Source organism: Silene latifolia, chromosome 3 (assembly GCF_048544455.1).
Source record: "Silene latifolia isolate original U9 population chromosome 3, ASM4854445v1, whole genome shotgun sequence".
Classification (NCBI taxonomy): Eukaryota; Viridiplantae; Streptophyta; class Magnoliopsida; order Caryophyllales; family Caryophyllaceae; genus Silene; species Silene latifolia.
Window position 1 is genome coordinate 144,191,021 of NC_133528.1, and position 21,015 is coordinate 144,212,035.

General features: G+C 43.7%; 4 non-coding genes across 4 annotated transcripts; all 4 read right to left on the bottom strand.

The window, feature by feature from the left end:
- Window positions 1–4,560: 4,560 nt before the first annotated feature.
- On the bottom strand, window positions 4,561–4,663 carry LOC141650454 (U6 spliceosomal RNA). The gene has a single exon (XR_012546486.1). It is a non-coding gene; the product is annotated as a U6 spliceosomal RNA (small nuclear RNA).
- Window positions 4,664–5,006: 343 nt separating this feature from the next.
- On the bottom strand, window positions 5,007–5,109 carry LOC141650456 (U6 spliceosomal RNA). Its single transcript, XR_012546488.1, has one exon. It is a non-coding gene; the product is annotated as a U6 spliceosomal RNA (small nuclear RNA).
- A 1,592-nt stretch (window positions 5,110–6,701) lies between these two features.
- On the bottom strand, window positions 6,702–6,818 carry LOC141650444 (U5 spliceosomal RNA). Its single transcript, XR_012546476.1, has one exon. It is a non-coding gene; the product is annotated as a U5 spliceosomal RNA (small nuclear RNA).
- Window positions 6,819–11,047: 4,229 nt separating this feature from the next.
- LOC141650047 (small nucleolar RNA R71) lies at window positions 11,048–11,154 on the bottom strand. Its single transcript, XR_012546110.1, has one exon. It is a non-coding gene; the product is annotated as a small nucleolar RNA R71 (small nucleolar RNA).
- Window positions 11,155–21,015: the final 9,861 nt, after the last annotated feature.

A 21,015-nucleotide genomic window follows, 5' to 3' on the forward strand; every position in this document is an offset into this window, starting at 1 on the left:
CTCAATTAATAACGCAAGAAGACAAGTGAAGGATTGTGATCAAAACCCCGGCCAAGCCGAGGGCCAATAAACAAGCTTTATTAAAAAATGATTACAAGCAAGGAGAATACAGACGACGGTCGTCCCCATAGGGATAAGCCAAAACACAACCTACCAAAGTATTACAAAATACAAGGAAAAGAAAAGCAAAAGGTTACAGACATATCATTTGAAGCGCCAAAAGATGGCAAGGAGGAAAGGCTTAATAGTTGGCCCCCGAACAGCTGAAACTATCCGAGATGCCGGGTGAACCTGGTGACGACCGCCCGTCTCCCTATGCCTGTTGCTGCTTGCCATTATCAACGTTAGCAGCATCGTCTTTGGTAGGCGACCCAGAAGCTGTCTTGGCAGCCTCAGCTGTCTTGGCAGCCTCAGCCTCAGCAGCCTCAGCTGCCTTCATTCTCTCAGCTTCCTCCTTGGCCGCCTTAGCCTTCTCAGCAAGGGCTGCTTTCTCCGCGGCCACCTCTTCCTCCTTCTTCACCCTTGCCTCCTCCTTGGCCTTCTCCTCCGCGGCCTTCTCCTTAGCTTCAAGCTTGTCATCAAGCAGCTCGTCAAATTTTGGCCACGGAAAGGAGCCATCAAGAGGAAAGAGCTCCCCAATCACTTCCCTGGCAGCTTCTTCGGCCAGGTCCCGGTATTGGGCGCACATGTTAGGGAGGATAACGGTTTGGAGCGTCTCAATGTCCCCCTCCCTTTGGGCGATGATAGCATCCTTATTCCGAGCCATCTTCCCCTGGGCATGAAACATGCCCTTCCATTCGTCCCTCTTCTTAGCATTGAAGTCGGCGACTTGCTGAAGGTGGTCGCGCCCCTCCAGCAGCTTAGCAGCTTCAGCCGCCGCAGCCTCGGCCTTGGCTCTCTCAGCGAGGACTGCCTTTTCAGCGTCCTCCCTAAGTTTTCTCTCAAAGACGGACTGCCTCTTGACCTCGGCCTTGGCCCTCTCGGCTTCCTTGTTCGCAGCGTCGAGTTCAAGCTCGAGCCGCTCGAGCTGTGGGGCAGCTTCAGCAATGGCCTTCTCTTGCTCCACAATAAGAGCACCGGCCGTATCAGCCCACTTCGACAGCATCCTGGCCAAACTTAGGCCCTTCGACCTAATCTGGACGGGGGTAGGTTGAGGGAAGGAGGTGACGACGGTGGCATCTTGACCACTTGCCTGCGCAGTTTTCTTCTCAGCACGCCGTTCAACAGTGTGACCGGTAGACGGCAGCGGTTGATCTACAAAAAATTCAATCAAAGCATCCGTGTCAACATACATGGACATACCAGAGAGTCTGTCATCAGGAACGCCTAATGAACCGGCTAAGTCTGAGCCACAGGATAGATCTGTACCAGCCCTGGCCTTCTTGGTCGGAGGACGCATCTCTTTGTCAGCCCCGGCAGTAGTAGCAGCAGTAGCATCAGCGGCAGTGGTAGGCTTTTTCCTCTTGCGGAAAGGAGATTCCACTGCCAAGGTGACCACCTCCTCGGCGGTAATATCAACGACCTCCACCGTCTGTTTTTGGACTGAAGGGATGGGAGGTGGAACTGATGTCGACGCCGTCGCCGCCGAAGACTTTGTTTTCCGCGTTCGGCGCGGTATGTTACCAGCAACCTTCGCCTGGGCCGCCGTCGTATTTAAGCCCTTCAGCTGCTGATCCATGAGATCATTCGGCGGCGGTCTGCGATCACGAGCCTGGGCCTTAGGATGCAAGTCAACAACTTGCTTGTTCTTATCAAGTCCCATTCTCCCAAGGATATCTTCAGACAGATCTGGGCCAAAATGGTCTGCAAAGGAGACGAAGCAAGGTTAAGTAGAAGAAATAAATCAAAGTTCGAAAAACAGGAACATTAAAAGCAGAGATGGGCCTCACATCGACCCCACTCACCCCGTTCAAGGGCCGGTATGAGGCCGACGTGGCAGAGCGGCGCATCCTGGAGAATGATCTGCGTCGGAGGAATCCATCCCTTCGGCAACCCATTCTTCTCCGCCTCAAACAGACTCATCGCCCGCTTCTCATCCGCATTAAGAGGGACCTTACTGGCATCCATCTTAAGCTTACTCCGGGAGACCCATTTGTCATGCTCCCCCTTACTCTCGCACCGCAAATTGACTTGGTCTTTGGAAGGACCGGGCGATGGATAATCCTCCGGAACCTCAACGTACACCCACCGCTCTTTCCAGTCCTTGCAGGAAGAAAGCTTATCAACGGAGACGTAACCCGGCTCCGTCTGCACGCTGTACCACCCAACGCGACCAGGGGCTGACGGCCGAAGGTGATGAAGCCGGCGGAATAAGTTAACCGTTGGGACCTCCCCTTTGAAAAGGCAGAGCCACACAAAGCCGACTATAGTCCTAATGGCCAACGGGTGCGGTTGGGCACGGCGCGCGTTCATGGCTTTAATTATGGCCATAACGTGTTCATTCAGAGGAAACCGGAGCCCATACTCCAGGTGTCTGATGTACACGCCGATGCAGCCCGGAGGAGGGCAACAGAGCGCCTGACCTTTCCCAGGAATAACAATACTATACTCCCTGCCGAAGGAGAAGTGACGTTCGAAAAAGTCAGGACCAGAACAACTGGCAAATTTGTGGGTCCAAGCACGGTCAAGGCAGACCTTACAGGCGTCGCCATGATCCATGATGTACGGCCTCTCCTCATTAGGACGAGCCCTTTCAGCATCATCACCGTTATCATCAACATCATCATCATCATCCTCCCAATCCTCCAGAGCTTTTGGATCAACTTCAGGAGAAGAAGACCTAGGGCCCCCAGACCTTATCGGAACGGCGGCTAGTGCCTCCTCTTCATCAAGACGCGACGGGGAACCCCCCGGCGCACGGTTACTAGGACCGGCATCAGCAGAAGACATGATTCACAACGAAAACTTAACAATTAAAAAGTTAAAAATTTGTTTGTTTACCTTGAAGAAAAGTGCTACGCCGGAGTAACGCTTCGAAGACTAGAGAGAAGTTTCGTCAAAGAAAGTTAAGCAAGAAGAAATTTTTTTGAGAAAATGAATTTGGAAGGCCAAATTCAGGGGCTAACTCTCCTATTTATAGGGCAAAGCCCACTCAATCCGACCAATCAGGGCAAAGCCCATGAAGCGTCAACCAATCAACAACGAGACACATGTCAAGCATGCAGCCATGGGATGTCAATCGACAAACAGTTACAAAACTTCTTCAACACGCTCCTTGACAGAATGTCAATCGACGTATCTTCTTCAACACACCCCTTGGTATCTACTTGCCAAACGGCCCGCTGATTCAACCAAGCTTGGCAAAGACTACTGGGGCAATCAAAAGCACACGGCACTCACAACCTCGGTCTCGGCCAGCGCCACTTTCTTTTCCACATCTGATGTCCATTACACATCCATGTGGAGGGGGGATATGGTACGGCCTAAGCAGAACCAAGCCGAGGTAGAAGAAGCCGGGGCAGAAAATTTCAACTTGCGCAGAATACGCTCAACACTCATCGAAAGTCCATACCACGGCATAGACTACGCTGGGGGCAAATTGATGGGGTATATTCTGCACCCGCTGACCGAGTCAACATATTGAGCAAGGTCAAAGATATCAACAGCAAGTCAACGACTTAGACAGCCTAACCGACGCAGCTTGTCGGCCTGTCTCTTGTGCCTCGGCTAGGACAACTAGCCAGCCGGGGCACATATTCGCGTACTCATATCCAAGACCCCTCGGCATGGAGTCAACAGGGCCCGCCGGCCTGCCATGGGTCCCTCGGCCGAGGGTAGAACAGTCTTTCCACCTGCTAGCCACTTGGCCACTACGTGACAAAAGGTGAAAGTCTATAAATACTCCTCAACTCTCATTGAGGAAAAGATCGTAATATCTTCCTTATCTCTCTACGAAATATACTTCGCCAAGTAACAACAACTTATATTATCTCTTTAAGTTCACTGACTTGAGCGTCGGAGTGAGTACGCTCGACCAAAGCCGAGCCCTCAGTTTGTTCATTGTTTCAGGAGACCGAAAGGAGGATTCAATCAAGGACGTCATTCTGCAAGCCACGAGTGGTAACAAATAACTGCTTTGGAATTACACCCGGAACAAAAATATTTTCATAAAAAACACAATTCATGGAATTATTCAATTTTTTTGATTAATTTTAATATTAGTTGTTTTTTTATAAAAATTCGCGAGATATAAATCTAAAATCTATAACTAATACACTAAAAATTAAAAGACCTTTATTTACCGCGCATTTGCGCGGGATCTACACTAGTAAATGATTATTCTTATAAAAAAAATATTGTATTAAAATGTCACTAAATTTACAAAACTATCCTCGGTGATACCGAATCTCGGTACCACCGAGTGTCGCCATCTCATTTTACTTAGTAAAATACATTACTCAAGCATCATAAATTACATGTAAATTTCAGACTAAAATTAATGAAAGTTTACTTGTGTATTTCAAGAGTTTCGAAAAATGAGGTGAACTTGCGGTGATGTGACGGCGAGACACACGTGACTAAAGCCAGAAGGCACCATTGTTCGGGGAAAAAATGTCAAAAAACAATTTGGACCATTTCTCAATTTATGCGTGTCATCCTTGCACAGGGGCCATGCTAATCTTCTCTGTATCGTTCCAATTTTATCAAATGTCCCCGAAGGGACAATTAAAATTAAAAGACCTTTATTTACCGCGCATTTGCGCGGGATCTACACTAGTAAATGATTATTCTTATAAAAAAATACTGTATTAAAATGTCACTAAATTTACAAAACTATCCTCGGTGATACCCAATCTCGGTACCACCGGGTGTCGCCATCTCATTTTACTTAGTAAAATACATTACTCAAGCATCATAAATTACATGTAAATTTCAGACTAAAATTAATGAAAGTTTACTTGTGTATTTCAAGAGTTTCAAAAAATGAGGTGAACTTGCGGTGATGTGATGGCGAGACACACGTGACTAAAGCCAGAAGGCACCATTGTTCGGGGAAAAAATGTCAAAAAAAAAATTGCCATTTCTTGATTCATGCGTGTCATCCTTGTACAGGGGCCATGCTAATCTTCTTTGTATCGTTCCAATTTTATCAAATGTCCCCGAAGGGACAATTAAATTCTACTGTACACCCGTTAAAAACTAGATAATCAGATGGTTCCCGGGCGTTGTGGGACAAGTGTCTGCTACTCAGCACGCTCTCGCGGGTATGCGCGCCTGTTTTGAAAAGTTCATATCACCTTTGTTAATTATCCGATTCCGGCGTCTAGTCACTTGTTGAAAAGCTGAGTCCACACACTTTACTCTCGAGCTAAAATCACTTAGAATGTTTTGTATTCTAGGAGATATGCTAGCACTAAGGGCATTAGCAATAGATAAACTCCAAATGAGGTTTGCCTAATGCCACATCAGTACATCACTCAACACACAAACCTCTCTAACAACAATAGACAAACATCTTAAATACAGACAAACTTCATCAAAGTATACTACATGGGGTCCACAAACTTGTATACAAAATTATAACTCTTATCATCCATAAACCTATAAACCTTTGTTCAACAATAAAAGGTTTGTCTATGAACCTCTCAAATAGTGGACAAACCTCTTTGACAAACCTCCTATTGCGGATGCCCTAAGTTCGCGCATTGCTTCCGCGCGTCCAGAATGCTTCACCCTTTGCTTTTTCGCTTGGTTAAGGCTCGTCGTGGGCTGGACTTTTGGGTGCATCTATCCTATTCTTAGCTCGTTCGCTCTTCCCAGCGTTCCGGTTTACAAATCTAGTACACAATCGAGATACCGTTTACAAACAGCCGGAACTCGAACTTGCCGCCTGACTTACTCCGACACGCTCATGATTGTACGTAGCTACGCTTATTAAGTTGTTTCTCGTACTAGATTTGAATTCTATCGGAGAGTAGGTCGCTTCTCGGATGCCGAAAAGGCAGCACAATTACAATTTTGCAAGATTCTCCATTGGTGCGTCCCTCTTTCCAACGCCTTTGTTGTAATGTACGCCGACGGTGAATTATAGCATAGAGTAGTTGCGCCGTAACCGAGTCCGGTGATTGTGATGTCGTAAGGAGGTCCTTTGTTAATTATCCAATTCTGGCGTCTAAACACTTGGTGAAAGCTCAGTCCACATACTTTACTCTCGAGGTAACATCACTTGAAAATGTTTTGTATTCTAGAGTTTATGCTCGTAGTACGTTTGCGCATTGCTTTGGCACCTGCTCATATATGAGGTTTTGAATTCTGGTAGTAGTGTTAGACTATACATCTACAAATGTGATACTGTGATGGAAAGAACGTAAATCCCAATGTGTCAAAGCCTCTTATCTAACTATGTTAATACAATAAACTCCTTTGGATATTTTTAACGCTAGGTTGAGAATATATGCCTATATTGTTTAGTGAAATTAAACCGCCATTTTTATATTTCATTCCATTGGTTGAAGACCGTATTTTCCTGCTTACTAATAGAGAAAAAATTAACTAAAGTTCATTACAAATTCCGGAAATTTAAATGTCAAAAATTTAAAAGACAAGAAAACTTTGTTCATTTTATATCACAAATTCCGGAAATTTAAATGTAAAAAAATTAAAATGAGTACTGTAGATTTAATTAAAATGTCACAAACGTGTTCAACCCAGTATTATAGGTTTAATTAAAATAACACAAATTTCAGACTTAATTTGACGGAAGCTCTTATAAAAGAACTCCCTACAAAAATTAACGTATGCCACTTATAAACAACGAGCACACGGTATTCTTTAGTAAAAGGCGAAAGAATAGTTCGCTATGTGCTCATTGCATGGCTGCGTGATTTTAACATCATAAGCAGCTGCAAATTTAAAGCAAAGGTAATAAGCTGCTGTAGTCGCTCTAACGATGTGGGACAAGACTAACTACACAAACATCTGAATCTGGTCCCTCATGGGCAGCCAAATAGAAAACTTCAGCAAACATCGTACCCTACTCAACCCAAAGAAGATCAACCACTACTCTATTTCTTCTGCAAAACACATATGGCTTGTACGTTTGCTGATCCTCACAGTTTGTCGGTTTTTTCCCGGGTTTTTATGTTGTCTTTTGTCGATGTCGCTTGTCAGCTCCATCGCCTAGATAAATTGATCACTGCAAAAAAAAATCTTTCGATTTCTAAGAAGGTAGCTTTGGGAAGGATTAGCGGTAGTTCAGTTCATCTTAGAATACTAATTCTAGTCTTTTGAAATATTGTATCCGGAGTTGTTAAGGTCACGTTCGTTTTGACATAGTATTAAGTTCAATGTTCTTTTCGACATCAAATTTTGGTTCTTATAAATTCAATGTAGTTATATTTCCAATTGGATTGGAAATCTAACGCTCGAAGAAGGCTTTCCCAAACTCTTTAGTGTATCAATTCAAAAAAAAATACGGGTGTGGCTGAAATGGGTGATTGGCAAGGCGACAATTGGGTGTGGCAACTTCAGTGGAGGAGAATTTTGTTTCAATGGGAGCTATCACTAGTCGACCAATTAAACTTGCTGATCGAGGGTTTCAAACCTTTAAGAGACAAAGATGATTGCCACATTTGGTCATTTGATAATACAGGATGCTACACGGCTAAAACTTTTGTCGATGCCTTTTATAAACTGAAGTACAATGGCTTAGATCGGAAGCATTGGTTCAACAAAATTTGGGAAGGACTAGCACCACCAAGGTATGAAATACTTCTTTGGGCAATACTGTGGAAAAGGGTGAATACCAAGGATAGAATATTGAAGTGGAAGGCGATGACTTGGGAGAAGATGAGATGTACTTTCTGTGGTGATGAGTTGGAGACTCCCCGCCACTTATTTTTGCATTGCAAATTTTCTTGGCAGCTATGGACGGGTATTTGTGATGCGTGGGATACGACATGGATATGCCCCTTGAAGGTTGACGATGCATTTCTGGTATGGTATGACTATCATTTTGTTGGGTTTAAAAGATGTCTTTGGGAAGCATTCTTCATTGCTATAGTTACTCTTATTTGGGAATTGCGAAATGAGGCTATCTTCGAGAACAAGGCACCTAATTGGCCGTGTATCCGTCACTCCAAAGTGACGGATACGTGCCGTCACAAATGAGATTTTGTGATATTAGATAAAGTGTTTCTAAGAGTTGGGTTGTGGTGCAAATCATTGAAGGAAAATCTACCCTACACCCTAGAAGATTGGTTAAATAATTGGAAAGCAATGAGATCATGGAAAGAGAAAAGGATAGCACAAAGAACGACTTTCGTCTTGGTGTTTGAATACGTGTTGTTGTTCTCCGTCTTTGTTGTGTCAGTGTAACTTTGTGCGGGACTCTACTCGCTGTAGGTCTCTGGGTTTATCCCTACTTATTAATCAAAAAAATATTAAGCTAAGTTTCGTTTAGTTACGTTCATTGTGTTATGTTTATTAATTTCATATGATTTCGGTCTATGCGAACATTGCTTTTTTTTTTTTTTTTTTTTTTTTTTGACAGCAACAAATAGTATAGCTTACATAAGAGCTCCCTGAGCAAGATTATGAGCTATCCTATTCACTCCCCTAGGACAGAAACTAAGAGAGCAACAATGAAAATGAGACGCAATAGACTTAATATCATGGATAATACAGTTGATAGATGCAATTGGCTTCTCCGCTCTCGCAGCCTGCAAAACCAAGTTAAGACAATCCGTAACAAGTCTAACATGAAGGTACCTGATGAGTCCCCATTTTGTGTCTATTTCACCTTTCTTTTCTTTGCATATTTCCCGATCACATGCGGGTTTCGACCCTTTTTAGCCCCATTTTTGTAGCTTTAGCCCGTACTATGAAATTTGTATGCCTCACTGCAGATTTTGCATAAGGAAGAGGGCTAAGGGAGCTAGATATTGGACCCTCAAGAGATGCTTAGAAGAGAAGAGTAAAGTGAAGAGAAGAAGAGTGAATCGAAGAGAGGAAGGACTCTACGGTCGGGCACTGTGATCCACCGGCTGAGAGTCCTACTATGCTTACGTGAACTATTGAAGACCTGAAGAAGGAGTCCCAGCCGGCTAGGCGGCAGCCGGCCAGCCGGCTGAAGACACCCCCCTGGAGCCGGTCAACGGCGGCTGGCCCACCGGCTTGCCATACCTGATGATTTAATTGGAACTCAAAAGTTCGAGAGGGTTTTGTCTTGGTCAAATGACCGCGGCCGGTCCACCGGCTCAGACTCCCTTCTCCGCATTTTGAACTCTTTTGTAATTTTCGACCTAAACAATTGTAAGCTATAAATACCCCCTCCTTAATTCATTTCGACACACAACCCTAGATCTGAAAAACTTTCCTTATTAATTGTAATCCTTTCTTAATCAAGCACTAATCTTTCCTTAATCTTTCCTTAATATTTAGTGAAATTAGTAATTGTTAGTTAGAATCAATAGTTTACTCTTGTTCTTTGAAGTTTGTATTGGGGATTTTGAAGGGTTTTCCTTCTTATTAATCAATCAAGCATTCATCTTTCCTTTTGTTGGTATAATTCCTCTCCTTTCTTTTACTTGTTTATCATTTGTTTACATTTTCCTTGTCTTTTGATATTGCTATAACATTCATCATGTCTCCTCCTTGTGTTGTTTGCCTTTCTTCTCTATTTAGCATAATTTCCCTTAACATGAGTGAGTAGATTCCTTCTAGGGTTTAGGGTGATTCTTTATGGAATTTATGGGCATGTTTCTTTGAATATTTTGGTCTTTGGTGAAATTGTTTATCTTTCCTATTTATGCACTCAAGGTGTTTGTTGATTTGCTCAAGTGAAAGCTTTTGCCTTTCTTTCATTATTGCTTAATTCTCCCTTGGAATGAAAGTTTTTGGGGGTCTTGATGTATGTCTAGGAGGGGTGTGATACTTAATGAAAATTAGTAGCCACCTTTAAGATAGCCAAGACATTGGTTCTTCATCTTAGGTTAATCTCTCACCATTGACTCTTTTTTATCTTCATGTTTGCCCCTAAACCATATTAATGACCCCGAAAGCCCTAGCTCTTAATTAACCGTATTCATTATCATCAACTTGTTTGTCCTTTGCTCTAGTGATTATAACCAAAACCCTTTCTTTTAATTTTGATTAAACTTGACTCTTAATCGAACTTTGTAGCAACCCCCGCCGTCCTTGAGTTCGACCCCGACTAAATACTACGCTTTTTCGGGTTTTACAAATAGTTTTGGTGTAGGAAGTAGACGACAAATTTCCTATAATCAAATGGCGCCGTTGCCGGGGATGGCGTTAGGTTATGCTTAGTTTTATTTAGAGTCTTTGCTTTAATCTTGTCTCAATTGTTAGTTTGCTTTATTAGTTGATTGTTGTTTGTAGAGTGTGTGTGATTTTTGCCTTTCCCTAGTGTGTAAAAACACTAGGAGACTTACGATTTGTTAAGTGTATGCCTAGAAGGAATCACCAAGCTCTTCTATTCAACTCCGACCCCGAAAGGCTTTTTAGAACCTTGAGGACTAGGACTCTTGAAAGAGTAAGGAATAATTCCACACAAGCAAACATTGATCAACCGAACTCACACATCCCACAAAATTTTGATACAACAACTACGATTCAACCAAATACCATAATTGAGACTTTAGTAGAGAACCCCTTTCATAACTTCCTTAATTATAATAGCCCACCTCAAACACCACCACATCAAGAACCAAATCCACCACCACAAATGGCTCTTAGAGATCACAACCGGCCTAACCATAATGATTCATGTAATCCCATCAACTTTGGCACCTTGGCCCCAAACAACTTTGAAATGCATCCCGCCCAAGTCGGGTTAGTTGAGAAGGACTTGTTTGGAGGTCATATTGAGGAGGATGCCCATGCTCATCTCCGGAAGTTTAAGAGGAAAGTTTCAATGATGAAGAAGAATGGGGTGTCCGAAGACACCTTGAGAATGATGTTGTTTCCGTTTTCATTGACGGGCAAAGCGGACCGGTGGTTGAACATCCACCCACCGGATACTTTCACTACTTGGGATGACTTAGCCCAAGCATTTATGGCCAAGTACTACCCTTCCTCAAAGACCGCGATGCTCCGCAACGAGATCCATACGTTCCAACAAGAGGATGGGGAGTCCTTAGGTGAGGCTTGGGACCGTTATCAAGATTTGATAGCAAGTTGCCCACACCATGGAATACCGGAATGGTACATTACTCAAACATTCTTCCAAACTTTACTACCAAGAACTAAGGAGATGGTAAATGCCTCCGCGGGGGGAGGTTTTGACCACTTGAATGATGAAGAGGGCACGACATTGATCAAAAAAATGGTAGACTCGGAGGCAAACTATGGTTCTAGAGGGAACATGCTACGAAGGAACGGGAAATTTCCTAAGGAAAATGCCTCCAACTCCGAGACAAATGCCAAGCTCGACTTGCTCACAAAGCAATTTGAGAAGTTTTCAAAGAATCAAGTGAACCAAGCCGCGACCTCATATGGGCCGCCCATGGAAGAAGTTGCTCAAGTCGCGAGTTGTGAACTTTGTGGAGGAAGTGGTCATACATATGACTTGTGTGGCAACAATTACAATGGTGCCTATGAAGAGAATGCTCAAGAGGTGAACGCTTTTCAAAATTACAACAACAATCCTAGACCACCAAGGCCTCCTTACAACAACCCAAACACCTACAATCCAAATACCAATTTCTACCACCCCGGGTTAAGGAACCACCCCAACTTTAGTTACAAAAGCACCAATGTTCAAAACCCCCAACATCTCCAACCACAAACCCAAACCAATCCACCCGGTTTTGCTCAACCAAGGGGAATTCTCCCAAACCCAAGAAATAATTTTGGAAATCAAAACCAATGGTCAAGCAACAATCTACCCCAAAACTATGGCAACCAACAACAAGGGCACCAAGAGTTTGGTGGAAACCAAAGCAACCAAGGGTTTTACCAAGGGAATCAAGTAAATCAAGCAAATCAAGGATTTGGGCAAGGGTATGTTCAAGGGTCTCAAGAACAAGGTCAAGGATCAAACTTCAACAACTATGGTCCGAGAGGTAACTTCCAAGTGGGGCAAAACAACAACCAAGGTCCCAATGCTAGATATGACTATGGGTTCCCTTTACCCATAGCCAACCAACCTCATCAAGAACCCCAAGGTGAGCTCTCTCAAGTGGAGCTTTTGAAGATGATTAAGAACATGCAACTTCAACATAGCCAAGAGATAGCTAATTTTGCAAAAGCTACTCAACAAGAACAAGCAAACTTGAGAGCTACATTTCTTAAGGACATGAGGGAAATGGAATCTAGGATGGCTTCTCATGCTATGGCTAACCCTCAAAGGCCGCCCGGTGGTTTGTTGGCTCAAGGACAAAGCTCCAAAGATGCCTCAAATAGCCACCATGCTCATGCGGTAGTGCTAAGGAGTGGTTTAGAGCTTGAGGACCCTTACAAAGACCTTGAGTTGGAAGTTGATGAAGATCCCAAGGGGAATGAGGTAGAAATGGATGATGAAGAGGAAAGCTCACCCATTGAGACTTCGGGTAAAGCTAATGAAGACAAGAAAGGAAAGAAAGTTTGTGAAGATTTGACTAGAAGAGGAATTCAAGTGGACAAGGATGTTGATGAATATGTGGAAGACCTCCCTTATGAGGAGGAAGCTATTGAAGAAATACCTTTGCAACATTCTAAAAAGGTAACAAAAAGTTCGGCTCCTCCAAAGGTATCTTCCAATTACCAACTTGTTTCTAAAATTCCTTACCCTTCAAGAGCCATAAAGAGTAGGGAAAACCTCAAGTATGCCAAATTTTGTGATATGCTTGAGAAACTTGAGGTTACCCTACCCTTTACGGAGGTGATAATGAACATGCCAACCTACTCAAAATTTTTAAAAGACATTTTGACAAGGAAAAGAGTATTGGGTGACCAAGAAATAGTGGCTATGGAAGAAGCATGTAGTGCTCATATCCTTAACAAATTGCCCACTAAACTTGGTGACCCGGGAAGCTTTTCCATTCCTTGTGTAGTTGGCGGTGTTCCTATCTCAAGAGCTCTTTGTGACTTGGGAGTAAGTGTTAGTGTTATTCCTTTGAAAGTTGCAAAAAGGATTGGCATTCAAAACTTGGCTCCCACTACCATGACTCTCCAATTGGCGGATAGGTCCGTCAAACGCCCTATGGGGGTGCTTGAGGACGTGCCCGTCAAGGTTGGAAAGTTTTTGATTCCCACCGATTTTGTTGTCCTTGATATTCCGGAGGATAGCCACACTCCCATCATCCTAGGTAGGCCATTTTTTGCTACCGGAGGAGTACTCATTGATGTGAAGAATGGGCGGCTAACCTTCCAAATTGAGGGCAACAAAATCGAATTTAACTTGCCAAATTTGATGAAAGGTCCAAGTGTAGAAAGATTGAGCACAATTGAGGTAATTGATGAAGTAGTGCACGAAGTAGCCCGTGAAGAGGCGGAGATGGAAGAGGTTTTTCAAATCTCTTTGCATGATGAGGCAATGAAAGAGGATCACGAAGTTGATGAGGAACTATTGAAGAAAGTGGAGGGCTTTCTCCCTCCAAAGGTACAACTCAAACCCTTGCCTCCCTCACTCAAATATGCTTTCCTTGATGAGGGAGAGGCCTATCCGGTGATCGTTAATGCTAACCTAAGTGAGTCCCAAGAAAAGAAGCTTTTGGAAATCTTGAAAACTCATAGAGGAGCACTTGGGTATAGCATTGATGACATCAAGGGCTTAAGTCCGAGTTTGTGCATGCATAGAATAGTTTTGGAAGAGGGGAGTCAACCCAAGGTTGACGGTCTTAGGCGGATTAACCCAAAGATGGCCGAGGTGGTGAAAAATGAAGTGTTGAAACTCCTAGAGGCCGGTATTATATACCAAATTACCGATAGCAAATGGGTTAGTCCGGTCCACGTGGTACCCAAAAAGGGGGGGATACAAATGGTTGAACAAGAGGATGGCACCACCCTACCTACTAGACCCGTGACCGGGTGGCGAATGTGTATTGACTACCGCAAGCTCAATGCCGCCACCCTCAAAGACCACTTCCCAATTCCCTTCATTGACCAAATGCTAGAAAGGCTCGCGGGCCATGCATATTATTGCTTCTTAGACGGTTATTCCGGGTTTTTCCAAATTCCCATCCACCCGGATGACCAAGAGAAGACGACCTTCACTTGTCCAATAGGGGTCTATGCCTACCGTAGGATGCCATTCGGGCTTTGTAACGCGCCCGGCACCTTTCAAAGGTGCATGATGGCAATATTTTCCGATTTCCTTGAAAAAAGCATGGAAGTCTTCATGGACGACTTTAGTGTCCATGGAGACTCGTTTGAGCTTGGTCTTGAGAACTTGGCTTGTGTGTTGAAACGGTGTGAGGAGCATAACCTCGTCCTTAATTGGGAAAAGTGCCATTTCATGGTTGAGGAAGGGGTTGTCCTCGGTCACATCGTTTCAAGGAGGGGTATTGAGGTCGATGGGGCCAAAGTTGCGGTCATAGAGAACTTGTCACCCCCTTCCAATGTTAAGGGAGTGAGAAGTTTTCTAGGCCATGCCGGGTTTTATCGGCGTTTTATCAAGGATTTTTCAAAAATAGCAAAGCCCTTAACCTCATTACTCCTTAAGGATTCCCCCTTTGTGTTTGATGATTCTTGTCTTGAAGCTTTTAATAGGTTGAAGAGAGCATTGGTCACGGCACCGATAATCCGGTCTCCGGATTGGAATCTTCCCTTTGAGATAATGTGTGATGCTTCGGACTTCGCGGTTGGTGCGGTACTTGGGCAAGTTGTGGATAAGAAGCATCATGTGATATATTACACAAGCAAGACTCTTGATCAAACTCAATGTGGATATGCTACTACCGAAAAGGAAATGTTGGCAATTGTTCATGCCGTGGAGAAATTTCGGCAATACCTTGTTGGGTCTAAGGTGGTGGTTTACTCCGATCACACCGCCTTGAGACAATTGATGGTGAAGAAAGATGCAAAGCCCCGGCTCTTGAGATGGGTCCTTCTCCTTCAAGAATTTGATTTAGAGATTAAGGATAAGGCCGGTTCGGAAAATGTTGTTGCCGACCACTTATCTAGATTGACCGTTGAAGACCATGGGATACAAGACAAGAGTGGACCCATCAATGAGTGGTTGCGGGATGATGGACTCATGGAAGTTACCGCCAAGACCCCTTGGTTTGCGGATCTTGCAAACTACATTGTGAGTGGTTTCTTACCGGATGAAATGGAACCAAGAGAAAGGCGGAAGTTGAGAAATGATGCTAGGAGATACTTTTGGAATGACCCACATTTGTTTCGCAAGTGTGGGGATGGAATGTTCCGGAGATGTGTTTCAAGAGAGGAGGGCTTAGAGATTGTTGACCGGGTTCACAATTCCGCCTATGGGGGACACTTGGCCACTTCTAGAACAATTGCCAAGATCCTCCAAGGTGGGTTTTATTGGCCCTCCATGTTCAAAGACATTCACTACTTGGTTAAATCTTGTGATGCTTGCCAAAGGGTTGGGAACATTGGGGAGAGAAGTGAGATGCCCTTGACTAACATATTGGAGATTGAGCTCTTTGATTGTTGGGGCATAGACTTCATGGGACCCTTTCCCAACTCTTGTGGAAATGAATACATCTTGGTTGCGGTGGACTATGTATCCAAATGGATTGAAGCGGTTGCCTCCCCCACCAATGATAGCAAGGTTGTGATGAAGCTTTTCAAAGGCACGATTTTCCCAAGGTTCGGAACCCCAAGAGTAGTCATAAGTGATGGCGGATCTCATTTCCGCAAGAGTACCTTCAAAGCTCTACTTGAATCACATGGAGTGCGGCACAAAACCGCACTTGCCTACCACCCTCAAACTAGTGGGCAAGTGGAGGTTTCTAACCGCCAAATTAAAGCCATTTTGGAGAAAGTCACCAACAAAAGCCGGAAAGATTGGTCCCAAAAGCTCCCGGATGTTTTATGGGCATTGAGAACCGCCTTCAAGACACCCCTTGGCACCACCCCGTATAAGCTTGTGTACGGGAAAGCTTGCCATTTGCCGGTGGAGTTGGAGCACAAAGCTTGGTGGGCCCTTAAAGAGATGAATTTTGACTTTGATGCCATGAGAAGTGCGCTTTCTCCAAATGAATGAGCTTGAGGAATTGAGATTGGAGGCTTATGAGAGCTCCAAAATCTACAAGGATCAAACGAAGAAATGGCATGATGCCAAGATCATGAAGAAAGAGGTAAGTGTTGGAGACCTTGTTCTCCTTTTTAACTCCAAAATCAAGGTGTTTTTAAGGCAAGCTCAAATCACGATGGTCCGGACCCTTTAAAGTGATGAAAGTATTTCCTTATGGTGCTTTCGAACTTTGGAGTGAAGAAGGGGGAACTTTTAGGGTCAATGGTCAAAGAGTCAAGCGATACTATGACGGTGATAACAAAGGTCCTATTGAAGTGCTCTATCTCGGGGAACCCCTCCCCGAGGAGAGGGAAAGTTGAAATTCTTGAAAGCAATTTGGTTTGGTGGAGTTCCTCAAGAACCACCACTTGTACATAGCATGCATTTTTAGTTAGCTTATGAGAAAATTGGAAGGGATCGTACTTGGAAAGATGGAGTTGGTGAGGTTTGGAGAGAGCCTACTCGACTTTTGGGAAAGGTTCAAGCTTGCAAAGTGAGGAACGAGAGAAAAAGGGTTCCTGGCCGGTTGACCGGCACAGAACCAACTGTAAGTTTTGGGTCGTAATTTTGAGAAGGGACTCCCAGCCGGTCGGCCGGCAGCCGGCTCACCGGCTGAGAGTCATGGTGACGTGGATTTTTGGGGAAATGACGAAGGAAGGACTCCCAGCCGGTCGGCCGGCAGCCGGCTCACCGGCTGAGAGTCACTTGTATACTTAGAATTTTTTCGAAAAAATGGAGAAGGACTCCTGTCGGAACCAACTGGAAGTTTTTGGAACCCCAGCCGGTCCACCGGCCGCCGGTCCACCGGGTGCCGGTCCCCTGACCGGCCCAGATCCCACCCGTGCCCCTTTATACCTTCTCAACCACTCATTTCTTCCTCACTTTACCAAAATCACTCTCTCTCTCTTCAACCTAAAACTCTCCATCTCCATCTTCCCTTCACCTACCCAACCTCAAATCATCAAAATCATCATCCAATCCTCCATTTTATGAAGTAAAACTTCCTTTTAACCCTATATTATCACTCCAAACTCCATTTTTCATCTTCAAAACACCAAAAAACTCAGAAAATCGTCACTTCCAAGGCTAGGTTTTGAAAAATCCGAAAATCCAACATCAAATTTTTGGGTAAGTTCTTCACTCTAGCTTCATTTTTATAAGGTTTAATTATCCTTTTAAGCCTTTTTGGTGGAGAAATAGGAGATTTTGTTGTGGGTTAGTAAGGGTAATTGCATTTTTAGGATTAATGGCTCCAAGCAAGAGAGCTAGGGCGGCGGCTAGTGGATCGGAGATAGCTCGCGACCCCACTTTCCCGGAGGTCCAATTCATTTCCGAGGAACACAAGGTGAGATTTTCTCATTTAAAATCTAGTGAAATTATCCCTACTAGATTTATTTGCCGGAATACCTTGAGAAAGCTAGGTTGGGACACCGATTGCGAAAAGTTGTTTAATGGGGTCGGGATGGGAGCTATGTTCAACCTCCATCGCCAAACCTTTGCTAGGATCACACTTGAGTTTTTATCCTCCCTCGAGGTAGAAAAGAATAAGAATACAAGCAAAATAACCGGTATCTCCTTCCGGTTAATGAACAAAACCATTCAAGTGACCCTTGAGAGAATTGGAAGAATTTTTGGGTTGCCTTGTACGGGGAGCCACCTTCCCCCGTCTAGGTATGATCAACAAGAATTGTGGAAAGCGATTTCCGGTGAGAATGTTAAGGATGAGCCTAAGATGAAGGAGCACCATATTCATAGCCCTATTATCCGGACTTGGCACCGTTCTATGGGTTGGACGATATTTGGGAGGCATGAGCCTCACAATATGCGTTCGGACGAGCTCTTTATACTCGGGAGCTACCTTAGGCAACGCCCAACGGCGTATCAAATCAATATTGCTCATCACTTGATACTTCATTTGCAAAAGTTTGGCAACAACATCCGTACCAATTCACCAATCGTGGTAGGGGGTTTGATAACCCAAATTGCTAAAGAGACCGTGGGGTTTGTGGAATCGAGGCATCAACCGATAAATGGGGTCACCATAATGGATAGTAATCATTTGAGCTCCCTTTTCTTTACTAAGTATGACTTCAATGACAAGAAGACTTACCTATTGATTAGGCAAAGCTTGACCTCTATTGCTCTCCCCAATGCCGACTTGGTCGCTCTTGAACCGGACCAAGAGAGATATCTCCTTCCTATTGCAAACACCACTGACCCTTCCACGCGGGATTGGGCCCGTACCACCCTCTCTTACGGAAGAAATGCTCAAGGGCCTACTCAATCTTCTTACAATTATGATGCCCCGCCCGAAACCGGCACCTCTTCCTCCGCCCAACCCTCCCAATACCAACCCATTGATCCAAAAATTTGGGAGCTCATGGAGGGCATGAACCTTGGGATTGGAAAGGTGCAATCCTCCTTGGAAGACTTCCGCACCCACGTCGACAAACGCTTTGAACAAGTCGACGACTCCTTAGGCCGAGCACACCAAAAAATTGATCGGATCTACGTGGATAAAGCTCTCGGCAACTACCCTCTCTATGAAGACTACGCCTCCCGGCGTATGGTCCCACCGGACGGTCCTTTTCCCTCCTACTTCAACCTACCTAATGGAGGGTACACTCAACCGGGGATTCATGGGGGCCTCAACTTAAACCCCGACTACTATAGCGCTCCTTCCTTCCAAACTAGTGGAGGATATGACTTCAACCAAGGGAGCGGCTACGGTGGTTTTGGGGGGGGGGGGGGGGGGGCTATGATAGCCAAGGGGATCGGGAGGCTACAACACCAACATCACTATGGATGCTCCTTTCAACCCTCAAGTCAACCTAGGAGGGTTTGTTGGTAGTGGTAGTGGTAGTGGCCAAGGGGGTAGTGGAAGTGGGCAAGGGATGGATACTAGTATTTATGATGATATTAGTTTTGATGTGGGAAATGTTGAGTATGGCGGGAGCAGCTTTAATGCTCCTAGAAGTAATTTTGAAGCTAGTGGAAGCGGTTTTGGAGACTATGGTTATCAAGGAGGCTTTGTTGATCAAAGCCGTGATAAAGGAAAGTGTGTGGTTACCATTGATGACGATGATGATGATGTCAATGACAATGATTATGATGATGGAGACGATGATGTTGATGATGAGACCCCTCGTGCCGAGCTAGTGGACTATGGCTCGGATCTTGAATGAGCCCCTATCTTTGCTCCCTCCTTGAAAAATCCAAAGCCAAGTATGATCTTCCCCTTAAATCCAAATTTTCTCATTCATATTTCAATTTTGTATGCATTTAGTTAGAAATTCACCTAGTTGCATTCATATAGGATTGCATTAGATTTCAAATTTGTAATATATTATTGCATTTAGTTATTGCATTCATCTAGTATAGCTTGCATTGTATTTCAATTTTGCATATAGAATAGAGCATGCATTGCATTTTCACAATAAAAACCAACTAAAAAATTTGAAAAATGACTAAAACCATCAAAAACATGTTATTTTATTTCACTCAATTGCCCTCCCATGTAAATGAATAAGTGTGGGGAGGGCCCAAAAAAAAAACAAAAACATGCATTTTAATTTCCAAAAATCAAAAATTCCAAAAATATGTTATTTTTATTTTCAAAAATTAAAAAACCACCAAAAATATGTTGTTTATTTTTCCTATTCTCTCCCTATACTTTGTTCCATTGAGGACAATGTAAATTTCAAGTGTGGGGAGGGAAATATCCTTTGTGAATATTTGTTTGCACCTTTAAATTTGATAAAAATTCAAAAAAAAAAAAAAAAAAAAAAAAAATGCCTAAAAATTGAAAAATTTCAAAAATCGCCAAAAATATTGCATTGTATATATATGTTTGTCTAACAAGTGGCGCAGGCACATACGGGACATTTGAGGCATTAGGAGACTAGAAGACCGCTCGGTTTAATCTTTCCTATCTCTTTCTCCTTTACTATTCTTTTCCTTTATATTGTTGGATATATGGAGGAGGATGGGCTATGTTGATGAGGATGTTCCATTTTGGAACTTGGTGTGTGTTGCTTACGTGCTGCTAGGTTTAGACAATTGTTGCATGTTTATTTATGTTGCTAGTACTTAGAAATGCATTTCGTATCTTGTGAATATGTGTTTGTTGCTTTATTTACCCTTTGCATCAAGTTTGTACATAAATGTGGTCTAGGAAGGGAGCATGATACCTCAATGATGATATTGTCTTGGCCTTGTTTTTCCCCTCCTATTGGCTTGCACCTTGTGACACCCTCGTTATATGCGGGAAATGAGGCTAGACCGGAGAGTTTTGACCACCTTGTGAGACCATAGACCGTAGACTAGGCCTAGATTTCGACCTAGCTACTCAAATGTGAGGATTAGAGCCTCCTAGGGTCGGTGCATTCTTACCCGACCCCCACTTAGGATTGTGAGTAGGCTCCTTGCGTGGCATGTCACATCACGACGCACAAGCATGGCGTCCTTTCCTTTTAGACCATGAGATGTTTATTTATATGCATATTTTGAAACAACAAGTTGCATTTCATTTTTTTGAGCCTCACATTGCCAAACAAGCCTAATTTTTCGACCCTTTAGACTAGGACCGATTTTGTTTACCCCTTTTGAGCCTTGACCTTTCAATTGATACCTACGATACTAACTACAACCCAAAAACAACCGACCTTGATCAAGAAAGTTGTCTATGAGTTTTGGTAGTATGAAGCAAGGGGATTTGGAATCTTGGTTTAGTGGATGTGCACAATCCACTTGAGTCGGAATGATGGTTTAGTTTGGTTTGCTTTGAATAAGGAGGTTTTGAAAAAAAAAAAAAAAAAAAAAAAAGGAGAAAAACAAAATGTAATGAAAAAGAAAAAAAAAAATGCGTTGCACTT